Source organism: Hyalella azteca, unplaced genomic scaffold (genome assembly GCF_000764305.2).
Source record: "Hyalella azteca isolate HAZT.00-mixed unplaced genomic scaffold, Hazt_2.0.2 contig8587, whole genome shotgun sequence".
NCBI classification, from domain to species: Eukaryota; Metazoa; Arthropoda; class Malacostraca; order Amphipoda; family Hyalellidae; genus Hyalella; species Hyalella azteca.
The window spans coordinates 11,788-27,915 of NW_025938676.1; the positions used below are offsets into that span (position 1 = coordinate 11,788).

The window sequence follows — 16,128 nt, forward strand, 5'->3', positions numbered from 1 at the left end:
GCTGGTATGTGGCAGTCCATGCCTCTCATTGAACGGAATTTTGCTCAGCATTGTACCAAGAACCATTTTCTGGTATGCCCCTGAATTTATCTGTTCTATCGGTTGCACATTCATCACCTCCTTGAAGTATATATAGCTCAAGCACTCATATGGACGTTTATTCACATGAAACAGACTTTGCTCATATTCACACCCATTCACGAGAAACAAACTTTCCTGACAAGGTCGATAAATAGGGTGATCTCAGCAAGCCCTGTGCCAATCAAAAGATGACAAATATAACGGAAAACCTCTCTGATGTATATTGTATTAAATGAATCTTGATTTAAACAGGGATTTGGCTGGTCCGTTTAGCGTTAGTCTTCCCAGAAGACGTGATTTAATTTCTCTCGTGATGAAGTGTACTGCACTAATAATTCAAAGTCTCAATATTACAATGCTTACAATTAAAATTACATTGGGGAAACAAGTGTGCATCCTTACGTGAACAAAATTGAAAGTAAAGGAAGTGAACATTAGAATAAATTTCAAGTTGAACATCTATCCCCATTTACGTCACTCCAACTCCCTACTCAAATAGAAGACGTTTATCCGCGGTGAAGTCCTCGAGAGTGGTGCAGTTTCCGTACTGGTTTGCTTTCCTCCTGTGAAACATACATTGAGCTTGGTATCTAGTTTGTATTTCACAGCACTTGGTTGCTCTTCTACACCCCATCTTTCTTCGAGTATTTTCGCTAAGTCACCCGAACGTGGTGGCTATATCAATCACTCAACAGAACTTCACTGCTGCTCTTCGTTACGCCATCTAACTTTGTTGATGTTCCATAGTCAACCGAACTTGGCTGCTATTCATGACTCTATTGAACCTGATTGTTCTTGATCACTTCATCCGACTACGTTGATCTTCTTCACTCAACCGAACTTGGTTGTGAATGTCAGTCAGTTGCTGTTTACCTCAGGCAGCCTGGCAGCCGCCCGGCGATGCCTTGTCCATCAACACTCCATGCAGAGTTCAAACTCTCCCAAAGATTCATGGCGGGATCTCCTAATATACATCAAGTGATGAAATTCCCCCAATGTACTAGAAGTTAAAAAATTCCAGGCCTTACTCAGCCTTGACTTTCCCAGTACTTGAGAGGTTCCGTACAGAATGCGGAATTGCCATGAAGCAGCATACCTAAAAATTCATCTTCACTCTCTAATATTAGACACATTCTACCAATATATAGATGTGAACTGCACCGCTTCTACTAACGCCAATATCTGCCTGTGGCCAGAACGGCTCTATAAGCTAGTCTCTGGCAATCGATGCGTCTCTCCAAAATGTATTTTATATCGCATTACACTAAAGTTTGTTTCATGGCGCTTTTTCAAATCTATTTGTTCTAATGGTTATACATCCCTCACCATCTCCAAATATATGCAACCCAAACACTCATTATGACTTTCATTTAACCCCGCATCACATACAAACAGACATCGCTGTCAAGGGTAGTAAATAATTTTGTTGCTTTATAGCAAGCCTTGTGATAATTGAAATTGTTGATATTGATAACTTTATCGAAACAGGGATTAGGTTGGTCTGAGTATCGTCAGTCTTACCAGACTTCGTAATTCAACGTGTCTATATATATAATGATGTGGTCGCGGCAATCATAATCCAAAGAAAGTGTGGTTCCAATGAAACAATGGTTACACTTAAAATTACACAGGGGAAACAAGTGCACAATGCACATACTTACGTGATCAACATCGCAAGGAAAAGAAAGAACATTCGAATAAATTTCAAGCTGAGCATCTCTCCCTATTTACGTCACTCCAACTCCCTACTCTACCAGAAGACGATAATCCGTGGTGCTATCCTTGTGAGTGGTTCGGTTTTCAGACTGTTTGCTTTCCTTCATTACACAGAGCTCGGAGCTGTTTCATATTTCAAAGGACTTGGTTGTTCTTCTTTACTCAACCGAATAAGGTTGTTCTCCGTCACTCAACATAACTTTGTTACTCTTCTAACCCAATTTTTCTTCGTTGATTTACTCCACTCAACCGAACGTGGTGGCTGTCCTTCACTCATCCTAAGTTAGTTGCTCGTCGTTACTCCATCAAACTTCGTTGATCTTGTTTACTCAACCGAACATGGTTGTGGTGCTGAGTCTTTTACAGCATACAATATTTTACTGTATACTTCAGGGACAGCAAGGCAGCGCTCCGAAGGTCAACACGAACTCCAGAGTTCGGCCTCTCCGAACGCTACGCAGATTCTAGGCAACATTTCCTTATATACCTTAAGTACTAAAATTCTCCTAAGGTGCTAGACCGTGACGAAATTTACAGGCCTTACTCAGCCTTAACTTTTCCATTACCTGATAGGTTTCGTATAGAATGCAGGATTGCCATGTCTCGATGTGCCCAAAAAAACTCGTGCCCGTGACCGTCTCTCGAATTATTGAGATTAAGGCCACATCCGGCCTTTAATTGCTCAACGTCTCAAAAACAGCCGCAGCTTATGTTTGCTTAAACAGTTGAGCTCAGAAATACAATATTATTTAGCAAGCTATAATTATTATTAAAAATCTCAATCTACTTTGTCTTAGTACGAGTTAGCTTTGCGTATAAAAGTATAAAATATACTCTTTGGTCTAATGAAACTATTTTAATAGACTACTAAACAAAACAGAAGTGAGCAGTTTTAATCAATTCTTTAGTATTACAATGCGTTATCAATACGGTTACTGAATTTGCGATCACACCTGTCATATTAAGAACTTTTCAAAATAATATAAGTTTTTGCTGGAAAATTATTTTCTTTAATCGAACAAAAACCAAAAATGGAATACAAAAACGCCCAGGAATACATTGCAATCTCACTGTGCAATGTACAGTATACACAGCTCAGGCCACAGTTCGAGTGCATTGCTCTCTTGTAGTACATTGCACAGTCAAAGTTCACTACTAATCCATAATACTCTGCTTTTAGAGAGCAAGAAGCTGTATACTTCAGCATGAGAGATCAATATACCATGTAATTTACAGAGAAATTATGTACAGATTATGAAATTATGTGAGTGCAACCATATTTTAGTGAGGCAATTGTAAGGCACACTCCAGGAACTCCTTCAGTTCGACGTACTTTGCTGTTCCTTCACACATTGGTCATTCGTCGTACATTGCACTACAACTTTACATTGTTCTTGTTTCCAACATACTGATGGAGTGGTGCAATTTAAAGTTCTTTACATCTATATAAAAAAGTTGATATCCAAGTAAATTTTTGAGAGTGCAATAAAAGACAGACAAAAACAGCGGATGACGATTAGTGACATTTATCTCAAATTTTTTTATTAACGAACTCCAGTCGTATTATTGGGACCTAAAATATTCAGCACCAGTCTGCGTGGCTCTGAGGTCATAGAGTGAATTGATTGAGGAATTTAATTCCAGTTAAAATGACCGGAATTTTTAATCCATGATCGTTTATCAAAATAAGGTTTCCTTTCAACATTTTAGCTCCATGTAATTGATGGACCCCATTTGTCATTGCTCAAAAAATAGTAATACCGATGGAAGATTAGAATATTTCATTTCATAATGGTTCCACTTTTCGTAAATGGTTCACATAAATTATCCACGTTCCCAGTATTTATAACTATCAAAAACTGTTTTTTCGTGTTACATGATGTGGCTTTAGAGGAAATAGGTTTAATGTTCACCTGTAAACATAATTTATAAGTTCAGATGCATCATGCTTCAGGATGTTTTCACAATCATTTTTAGTTTTCAATCAATTTTGTATGACCTCTTCTAGTAATCATCATTGCTCTAGCTGACCTTGCCGCAGAGGTGCGTTTATAGATAGCTTGTGATTATATTCGTGATGTGCAATGCCAATAAATAGTGTTCATTATATTGATTGGTTCTTGTGTCAACTTCTTTATTAATATTTTATTCATAATTTTAGCTAGATATTTTAAAAATAAAAAGTTATTTATTTCGGGACGGCTGGGTTCGTGAACATGAAAGTTGAACCTTAAGTATTGTTCTATTCTCATCTGAACATGAAACCAAAGAAAGAATTGGAAATTGAATGAACATTGAATGGTTAGGTAGGCTTGCTATGGGTTACGGTTCGGTTTTTAAGGTTAGTTTGGGTCACATAAAAAAACTATAAGTAAATATAATTAAATTATCTCTGATGCATTATCACGAGCAAGACCTCTGAGGCCGGAGTCCTTTCCGACAATTCTATCCTTAAGATAGTCTGTATCATAGGAAGCAGTTGAAAAAATCGAAACCATATGTTACTAAAAGGAGTTATGATGCAAATTAACCCAAACATAACCTAATGTGAGAGCTAATTCCTTTAACCATTTCAAAATATTTTGAGAACTATAGAACTTCTTTTGCGAGAGCATGCTTTTACTAAAAATCAAGGAAACTTCCTTAGAACCAAAGAGTCTTTTTGCGTTCTATAAATAATGATATTAAACAAGGCTGTGCACTGTGCAGTCTTTAGATACAAAACGAAGTGATGAAAAGCTATCTGATGTGTATCAAATAGCGTGCATGAGTGTTATTGATCAACTCAATTAATGAGTTTTAACGAAGCTGTTCAACACACGAGTTCAAGCCGAGCAATTTCACTAAAGTTTTACTCTCTGAACACTCTCGTAGCTATATGTTTAAAGCCATAATCATTCACATCCAAAGTTAGTATTTGGCAGCATAAATTCAGGATATTTGTTATCTTTTACGGATTTATGTCGGCTGCAAATGCCCAGGCTTTTAACTCTATTATTAACATCGCCAGCGGTGATGGATGATATGCATGGTAAAAATGTCTTCGGTATTGCATTTCCAGTGAACGGATCGTGGCAATTCACTGCTAATTTGTCTTCGTGAATAAATAAACGCATGATGATGATGCATAGTACACACGCAAAGAAGTTAAAAGGAGGCAGTAAATTGAAGTACATATTGTTAGGCTGAAAACGAGGCTCATCCTGATAAAAAGATTGTGTTGTGTGAAACACCCTGCTGATATTGATGAGTTGCACAGATCAAGAAGGTTAGGTTAGGTTAGGTTATGTTTATATCTGCGACTAAATTCTTTTATTCAAGAATCATTATCATTCAGAAGCATCTGCTCCCGTCAGGGATACGAGGTCAGCCTATCGACATCGCTCAGTTTTTGTAATCAGTCCCAGCATGCAGATGCTCGAGGGACCGAATGCCTGCAATACATATACGAGTATATCAGAAAAATTCAAGCGAAAACAGCGCACGATTATCTCATTGTAGGGCAAATTGCGTGTAAACTTTTGGCAGTCTGTCTATAGTTACGACATGTCTTAATAATGAGAATACGCATCTTTTATACATATTTTCGTTCATCATCTTCCTGAAAGCCCATTTATGTCGACCAAGCATTTTTCAAGAATGTTTGCTCATGTATTCGAACTGCACTTCTATAAGCAGTCATGATCGCTCATTCATACGAAGTTCCCAGCCGGCCCGGGTACTCGGGAAGCGAAAAATGAATTGGTGAAACCTATAATTTCCAACTAATTTATGTGCAATTTCTTGCGGGCAACGGTTAAAAATTCCACCGAATGAACTGTTCTTGTGATTATCTAATTTAAATTTTCAATTAACAAAATTTTATTCGCTGGATGATCTAGACTCAAATTTCTTTTGGGTTCACCGTAAACAATGGATGCGCAATGAAATCTGAATATTTTGAGCATTCGCAAAGTCCCCACTAGTGAAACGGTTGATAACGTTCGCGAATATAGGGTTCGCAAGCCTTTTCGTTGGAAGTGTTTATTCTAATCTGCATTTTGTTTGCAGACGTCTGGAAACCGTGTCAGCAAATACTGATCTGTCGTTAAAAATGGGCTTAATAAGATTGATGGTCCGGAGTAAGTGGTGATTTATCGTGACCAACGTCCTGATTGCGCGGGCGAAGCAAGTGCTAATCACGTGTACTCACTCACATCCTTTCGGCTGTGCTCTTTGGACGTGGCTTTTTAATGAAAATAGTTTTCCGGCAATAAATGAAAGTTAGATTTTTTCGTAGTATAGAAATTTTTATAAAAATTGTTCCTCGATTGGTATTACTTCATATTATCCTCTCCTGATCCAATATCTGATATTATCCTCTCTTGATGACTAGGGATAATTAAAAATAAATAATTTAAGTATTATGGCAGGGCCGAGTAATAGGGAAGAATAGTGAACGATAACAAAGCAATGTACTACAATAGAGCAGTGCATTTACGCGATGTGGTGAAATATATGTGATTGTAAGTCGCTGTTAGGAAGTAATGTAATGAGAGAGTGCAATCAACTGTGAGGGATCAATGTATCACGAGCTATTGCAATGTGTTGATAAATGTTGTTCAGATTATGAAATAATGTGGGATGCAGCTACATTCAGAAGAGCAATTGTGAGATCCAACACTCAAACAACACCTTCAGTTCGAAGAATATTGCTATTTTATGCAACATTATACATAGTTTTTGCACATGGCTCTCGTATTATACATAGTTTTTGCTTCCGATATGGTGTGCAACTGAGTAGTACATATTTTAATTTAACGTTCTTTATAAAAACAAAAACATGCTAACGGTCCGAGGAATTCTTTAGGGATGAAAACAAAGACTTATATGAAAAAAGAGCCGAGGAAGATTACTGCCACACATCTGCAATTTTTAATTATGAACTCGGGTCTAATTGCTGTAACATGAAATGCCGAATTACGTAGAACTATACGTAGTCGCAGTACGTTGAACTGTAGTCGCAGTTCGAATAAAATGAGAAATTAATTATATTTCAATTCAATGACAGGTCCTTTTTAATTATCAACCCTTATAATTGTAAGTTTTCAATTGATTGCAAGGAAGACACATTTGTCTTAACTCATGTATAAGAATACATTTTTTATCTTGCACTCGTGTCACTTGTGGTAAATGGTTTGCGCGAACTATTATTTAAATGAATTTTGAGCTTTCAAAAAATATTTTTTCGAGTCCCATGATAAGGCTCTATAAGCTTCAAGCCTTCCGAATGTATATTACTTCGAGCTGAATTACTGTATAATTCGGTACGAGAGCAATTACGAGCTCGTTCGTATATTTTGAGTTTTATTTCAAGTCAGGCCCTTGATGCCAGGGTCATAAGAATGCCATTAAAAATGGAAGTAATCGTAAAATGTAACTTGAAATTGATTTCTGAGTTAATTGAGCTCTAATTTCCAGTAATTTATTGTCTCACTAGTCAAGTTCAAAAGAAACTCCATCCGGAAATATCAATTGCTTTCCAACAATTCTCCCAAGATTTATACAAACGGTTGCCTTGTCTCCTGTCGGTCATCTGCATTAATGAATTTCAGCGGATTGATCTAACAAATTACTTATTCTATACATGAGTTAATATCTGATTATATTAAAATCATATTTCAACAGCTGCGTAGTCATTTAACGAAATCTTTTCTCACTTAATCATCATTTTATATCTGTTTTTAAGGTAACTTTCACTTTCATCAAAAGTTTCTTTATGGTAACATAAATTTGAGTCAGTCGTTCTTTTTGGATTGGTTCCTTTCAGAAGCTAATGCTATTATACTTCTAATCTATTATAAACATCATCAGAGGTGATTGGACCATCTCGCTGGTACTCTATTCTCGTGAATATATTAGCACGTAATGAAAATGACTGACAGACATGCGAAGTACATAGAAGAGAGCAATATGGTGAGATGAAAATCGTTTGGCAGGTAAAAAATACTTGCCCTGACAAAACTTTATTTAGATGCTCAAAGTCATGCTGATATTGAAACATATATCAATTAACCTTTTCTTCAGAAGTAATTCTGATTTAGAACAATATCTCGCATCATAGATACGAAGTAACGCCAGCCAAACGGCACCGCACAGGTCTTATCGTACACGGCAGAAATGTATAAATTATTCTATGTCTATGTGAAACTAACTGGTAATCTATTGATGTCTATTTCTTATATGTGGAGACAATGCAACTTATTACCTCGTTTTTCGTTCCCAGTATTATCTAAATTGATGGTCAGGAATAATGAGACAGTTATTCGTCATGATCAACGTCATGTCATGGAAGCTTGTACGAAGTGAACATATTTCCCCATTGATCCGAGTATCCCCATTTACATATGAAATATTCTGAGCGACTACTTATAGTGTTTCTGGTGGGCGCTTTTTTCTGGGCTATAACTGCTATCATTCCCTATTTAGAAATTTGACCAGCACTCTGCATCGAGTGACGCGATAGAATAATTTTGCCTGCAGGGTCAGAACCATAATCTCACTTTCTTTCAATGCGATGCATATTGCTTCCGCATTTAATTTCAATCCTGCGAGGCATTGCAGCTCTAATTGACCCATTATATGAACAAATTGGGTTACGAAGATAGAGGAAGGAATGAGGTTCAGCATTGACTTTTTTATTGCATTATGGTTACATTAATTAACAGTGCTGAATGACATAATAAGATGATTTTCCTCAAATACCATTGCGAAGCACTTTCAAGTTATATACGATTTGGATTTCGTACAAATGAGGGTCCGAAAAGACTTCTTCTTCGAGGAAGATCTTAGCCATCAGTTATAATGCATAAGAATCGCAATTATTATAGACCAAGTTATATGGTTCCTCGTGACAATTGATCTTTCATGGCAGCGATCATTTTCTAATTATAGGGCGAATCAAACAGTTCGTAATTAAGTTCTATATCCTTCGTCTATCCAATACATCTTTTGATACACAGATGACCAAAATGGGGCCATATTTGACCCCAGTCTTTTATGTCCCTTTTAACATGCAATTATAGTCTTTTCTTCAATAATAATGGATAAAAATACTAGTTGGGCCATTTTGAAGCTTTACTTAGGAATGTTAACATGCCAAAACTTTTATTTATAAGAACGGAATCAAACTTCCAGAAAACACTGCATAGTGGTTACAAATAGTTAAACATTACAGTTTGTGCAAGTGATTACATTGAATTCTATATTCTACTGCCTTCTTTTCTGAGCAAGTAAGTATCATGAGCATGATACTACCATCAAACAGAAGTTGGAATGCGCTTATTGGCGTATCTATGTTTTTACTGATGCCAGTAAGTCCAGATGCCACGCGCATTTCGCCTCAAAGTTCTTTGGTTAGTGATAGAGGCTTTTTTCTTCCAGTTTGTCCCATCTCTTGATTGTATGTAGTCATCATCGTCGTTGTCTCCATCAGAGTTTTCTGCAGAACTAGAAGCTGAAGAATCCTCTTCATTAGGCAAGAGCTTTTCTTCATATTCTGAATCTTCATCACATATGAGTTCTTCTTCACTATCGACCTCAAAATCTGATAAATTATTCATAATTTCTCCTATTTCATCATCAGTAAGAAATTTACGAGACATTACTAAGGTAATTAAATCTGTAAAAGGCCAAAAAATATGTAATTTTAATTTAGAATAAATTTTAGGAGGAAATTTCTGGTCAACATCTCTTCCTGAAATGTGGTCAAAAATGACCCTGACATCATATCTATCATATATCTTCTATATCATAGTAATTTTCTAGACATTTTCCTCTAATGTTTTAGACTTCATTTCAGAAAGAAAACCACAGTTCGGTAAATTTTTAGGAGGTAGTTTACAATTTATTGCAAAATTATACATTCTGGGGTCATTTCTGACCCCATTATGGGTCTAGAATTAATTAATTAAGGGATATTATATGAAAAATTAGAGATGAAACATGGCAATGGAGTAACTCAGATTAAAGTATTTGCGATGAATTCTACCCAGAACATGACTTCGATCATCAAATATTTCTAAATTTAACATTTTTAAAGAGGAAAGACAAGCAAATTGGTGTGGTCGGTGATGCAAAGAAAATTCAAACGGCTTATCACCAATGACAGTGAGATGTGTATTGCTGATTATATTTAATTACGAAGTCGCTACATTTCCATTCAAAAGAGAAGGCAGCTGTAGGAATTTCCTATTAATTTTGTTCGATAATTAAAAATTAACGAAGCAAATTTTTAATTTTCATCACATTGTTCCATAGCAGTTATCTCCGTATAATGTATTGTTATAATTTGAAAGAATTGGAAGGTAACAACTAGTGTCATTGATGGTCCCTCGGTAGCAGTGTCATTGATGGTTCCCCTGCATATTTCTCCAAACAATTTGGAGATATACATTAGAAAATTAATCGTTTCTCGTTATTCGTTTGGCATATAAATTGTCTTCTAAACGCACACAATTCCTTGGTGTATCAATAAAAAATAGGATTCATATTTATAATATGACTTCGTAATATCGTAATAGCTTTCTCGGTCAGGTAGTGAAAAATGCACATTAAACATAAAAGTTTTTTTTTCATTTACAGAAAATGTATTTTAAGCCTCCAAACTTTGTGGATTATGAACGTTGTTGCACGTCTTTACATGGTACCAGAGTCAATTTTGTTTAATTAAAAAACTATGCACGGGGCACGGAACCTGTAAATTAACTTGACACAAATGAATTATTATAATAGGCTTTCTTCAATGGTAAATAAATAAATATAAAAACCGTTTCTAGAAACCACGTTTGTCTTGTGGTTACAAAACTAAAAACAATGAAATAAAATAAATAAATAAATACTTTTAAAAACCACGTTTTCTTAACGGACAAAAAATAAACATAAACTTTTTCAGTGAGTTGTCCTAAATTTTATTCTTGACCTAAAATGAAGTCTAAAGTTTAGTTTTTCAAATCTTATGCTGAGAAAACACAAAAAAAAGTAGGGCGGGCTGTAAGACACATCCATTACCCAAGTTCTATTAATCATAATATTTAATCTGTAGCTCCCCAAAATATATGATATTTAGATCTTCACAGTGCCCGCCTCACGTTTTTTGTGTTTTCTGTGCATAAGATTTGAAAAACTAAACTTTAGACTTCATTTTAGGTAAAGAATAAAATTTAGGATAACTCACTGAAAAAGTTAATGTTTATTTTTTGTCCGTTAAGAAAATGTGGTTTTTAAAAGTTTTTTTATTTCTTTCATTTAATTGTTTTTACTTTTGTAACCACCAGAAAAACATGGTTTTTATAAGCGATTTTTTATATTTATTTATTTTAATTGGATTAATACAGTTCACATGATTAAAAAGCATGATTATACGGAGATGTACAAGAAATTATTACAGGTTCAAGTGTAAAATTTAAGGTTTCAAATAGTCATTGATGCATTACATGGAGCTTAGTTTAGTCAGGGATACAATAGTGTTTGGACCCGGATTTTGACCAAAGTGTTCAGTAGTTATGGGTCGTGGTACAATTCATCGATAAAATTGGCTGCCGCTCTGTAAAAAATAAGATTGCCACATTTTTGTTGCCCTCAAGTTGCATAGCGGAACGGGTAAAATTTTTAAATATCTATTAGGCTGAAAGATAAGACAGCGCATTTGTTGGGAATGACGCTTCTACGTTATCCATATTTGAAAATTTACCATTTATTTTTCCATAGTTTATGGGATATCATAGGACTGCTCCAACGAACTACATGTAAATTGCGTAAATTATACAAAACCATATGATGTATGACGTGCTACATTCATCATACATATCGAGCAGTTGCTTCACTCAAGTTTACTGCCACGCAGACCTTCCGAGCGAAAATACATGAATTTTTTGGGGAAAAAGCTCTATCTTCAAGAATAACCTTAACTCTCAGGCCTTTAAAAAACTACATAGATATTATTAAACTCAATCGTGACTATATTAATTAATGTTGCTGGATTTACTATAGCGTATTCGACTCATGAATTTCAGACTGATAGGGATTAGATGCGCCTCTTTTAACACAGTCTACGCTGTTAATTATGGTAGAGAATTCAATGCATAGAAAACTTCATAGCACTAACACTATTATATTACTTTACATTTTATATAGTCGTCACAAGTCCACAACTAAGATTTTCTGTTTTCCATGGATTAATCTGTCGTAAACGAAAGTGTACTAGCGTACACCTTGGTGTACATGGGGCAAAAAATTGTTGTATGATGTGTACGCGGATGTATACATTCCAGGTACATCCGCGTCACGCCGTCACCGTGCGGCTACAATGAATGTTTCGGGGCTTGGGAGCATTTAATATTCTCAGCAAGCTGAAAATATCTAAAAATAGGGTGAAAATTACACACAATGTATATCGGGCCACATGACTTGGTGCAGACAGTGCAGGCCGCATATCTTTTTTAATATAGTAACGTAGTAATTAATATAATAAACTCTGAATCACAGCCAAAAATAATCACCTTCGTGTCGGCTTTGCCTCATAGGTGTTTCACTGTTGCATTGAATGGTTTTGTGGGAATATAAACTCAGCCAATGTTCGGTGTGTAGTTTCGTAAACATTATGAGTATTAAAATAACAGGCAAATTGACTTGGGGTGAGACAAGGCAGAGACATGGTGAGTAAGGGTAAGTAGGAATGTAGGATATGTAACTGTATGACTTACGGTCAGTGAAGGTAAGGGCGAGGTGAATAAGAGCAATTACTTTTATTACCTTAAGGTGAGTAAGGGGTAGAGGCTTGTGGAAGTGAATGGGCAATTGAACGATGTTTTAGAAAATTACCGAGATCTTAATGTCCTTGCCGTATCGCTGTTGAGAATACTTTAGTTTAGGGTACAAATGCACGCATCTGCTCTGCTTTCGACCAGAGTGCTCAGTAGTGACGTGTCGGGGTCACATTCTCAGCATTTAGTTATTCTTTATAAAGATAGCTTGCTCGTTTTCGCATATTTTTAAAACCCTCTCGCTATCAAGCGCATGGGGTTTATATGTCAAAAGACTAATTCAGTGTGCTTGAAGGAGTTAAGGGGAACGTCTACCTTAAAATTTATCTCGGCTATTTACAGACGGATCACTCTGAACTGAAACTTAGTACACATACGTAAATTAGAAAAAAACTCGCATTTTGCTCATGTGAATTTTTCGATATAAATAAAAGATGACGTGAAATTCTAAGAAAACGGCCAAAAAGGGTGTACATTTGAAATCTATCTCCTAGGATTTTCAAGCCACGACATCGAGACACAAATTATTCGATGCGTAAGGACCATTCTACAAAACTGGGTAGGCATTTTTTGAAATTCTAATTTTTGCAGGTGGGGGCTATTTTTCGTAAATTTTCCAGAAATTTTTCGATTTTCTCCCCACTTTTTACTAAGTAAAATCCAAACTATAATGAAATTAGAAAACGAAAACAAACTATAATGAAATTAGAATGCGAATCGAATTATATACATATGTCTCATTGTTGTAGCTTCAAAACTCTAGGAGGAGATAGATTTGCCGTGAGAGAGGTTTTCATGTTTTCAAACTTTTCAGTAGAGGCGAAAAACCGTGGCGCGCTATGTAAAGGCATGTAACGTAGCTTAGATACCAAAAGTAAGCGGTTTCTCACTTCAAAGTCAGTCAGCGGTGCATAGGACGACTAAAATACTAAATCAACACCTTGAATGTCTTTTTAATAAATAAACCAGATGTGTTTGCGATAATGCTGGATTGACCCTGAAGTCCGGGTTAGTAGACATAAATAGCCTTATTCTGTTTGCGCCACCGCAGGGAACAGGTGTGTACTGTGTACTTTATCATCGGATATTTTAAATTAGGACCAATGCTGTTGTCTCTTATTTCATGATTTTGCAGTTAAGTGTGTGAAATTATAATTGTTCAAGTTTAGGATTTATGAATTATTGTCTTCATGGCTTATCCAATTTGTAAACTTAGCCGTAATGTTCATCTCTCACGCAGGGAGACCTTCGAAGCCTAGACTCGACTTCGATTCTTACATACTTGTTGTCATCTTTCGTGTTGAATGAAATCTTAATATTTAGTCGTCTTTGTGATGAACTGCGTGGAGCGTGTCGAACCTGAAGGGTTATTGAGGAATAGGTTATGGTTTTGAATTACGCCCAGTCAATAAGGGCCCCGGAACAACGGAATTCAAGTACGGCCTCAAGTTGGGCATAGCTTTCTGAGGTAACGACAAGCTCATGTACTTGAATAACTTCGGTGAGGCCTGGGGCTTCCTGGACAGGGCTTATTAATTCCCTGGTCTTTGTGGATAACCACGACAACCAGCGAGGACATGGTGGCGGTGGCGATCAAATCTTGACCTTCCGGGTACCACGGCTGTACAAAGTGAGAATTTAGTTTTTACTTGTAATTCATAATCAAATAGATTGGCTAGCGTGCATGGTTGTTGATTTTTTTTCTTGCTATGATTATTCTTTACCTGTTTTCACTAACCATGTATTTGGCCTTCCCAGCGCTCAATTCTTCCTATTCATTCCTATTCAAAAATATTTCTCATATGATGCACACAGATGGCCACAGCCTTCCAGCTAGCATGGCCTCATGGCTTCACGAGGATCATGTCATCCTACAACTGGCCCCAGGACATCCAGAACGGCCACGACAACAACGACTGGATCGGCCCGCCCCACGACAGCAACTACAACATCATCTCTCCCACGTTTGGGGCCGACGGCGCCTGCCAAGGCGACTGGGTGTGCGAGCACCGCTGGCGGCAGATCTACAACATGGAACAGATCTACAACATTCAGGAAAATCGCTCACGGTATGAATGACTTCGCTTGAATTAAACATTATTACTGAAATTAAGATACAATATGATTGTATCGAATAAATTATGCCGATGGCTTCATATTAGTGGAGAGAACAAGAATTCTGAGATGTTCTTCATCTCAATTGTAAAAGAATTTTGCACATTTGATCGGACTTACAAACTTGACGCTTACAGATTATAATGCAAAGGTTATAATGCGAATCCTTGATTTAATCCTTCATAGGGAAATGTAGCCGCGCCTCGCACGTCAATAATTTTTGTGCCTCGATTTTCCTTGTCATTTTTTGCGATCATTCCAACAGTTATTGATTATATTTTTGGTGTTAAATTTGTACTCGTTTTTCCATTAATTTTTTTTTTCTGTCGATTTTTACTAGCATTTTCATTTAGAAAAAAAGTCTGTTCACCTTGATCATCCGAAGCGCGTCACTTTCATTCTGTTAGTCGTGAAGCACTTGGCGCTATACACTGTTGGTGAATTTTTTGTGAATAGTAGTTATATTGTGACATGTAAATTTGTGCATGAAATTTGTGAATATTGTGAGATGTAAATTTGGGCTGTGATATTTATGAATATTGTGAGATCTAAATTTGTGCTGTGATTTGTGTGAATGTTGTGAGATCTAAATTTGTACTGTGATATTTGTGAATTGTAATTATTTTATTTGGAATAATTTAAGTTAAGTATTATGTCCGCATCTTGTCAAGATTATTTATTATTTTTGTTTGCAGAATCATATTAGTTTACTAACCCGAGCCATATATTCAGTACGAGCCCTCCGCTGAGTTCACTTTGTGTTCATTTTGAGCTTATTTTCATTGTTCCCTTCACCGCGTTTTTCTGTGCCTTCGTTACCAATAAATCGTCAAAAAGCCAAAGTTCACTTCCCTGCACGGATAAAGTTTCGTTTGTCTGGTCGGCGCTGAAGTAAAAGCGGCAGGCATAGCAGTCGCGCTTACAATCCAATTATCAGACTATTGTGTCACTGATTTGCAAACATTTGGTTAACCACAATGTATACTTTGAAGATTTTAATGAATATTAAACCACCCTCGTCACACTTACGAGTGTTTTTCAGTTTATGATAAAATTCCAAGTATTTATTTAAAAATATAATAATTATAACGATATTATTTTCTTTATTCTTGATATCCGTCGATTTAAACTTTTTTCGTTTAAAGCTTGCTATATCATTGACTGATTCACATTAGACGTGGACCCGCAGGCACCAACGTGAACGATTGGTGGGACAACGGCAACAACCAAATCGCGTTCTGTCGCGGCAACAAAGGCTTCATCGCAATCAACAATGACGGTTACTTGAACTCGTCGGATGGTTGAGGCCTCTAGCAAGACCTGTTCATCTCTCCAAAGTCGAAGCCAACCCAATTCAATACAGGACCCTAATTCTGGCATTCTGGCTTATATAGTGATGGCAGGTCCCTCCAGT

The 16,128-nt window shown here is 36.4% G+C and overlaps 1 pseudogene; it reads left to right on the forward strand.

Moving 5' to 3' along the window:
- Window positions 1-12,488: 12,488 nt before the first annotated feature.
- LOC108673898 lies at window positions 12,489-16,019 on the forward strand (annotated as a pseudogene).
- Window positions 16,020-16,128: the final 109 nt, after the last annotated feature.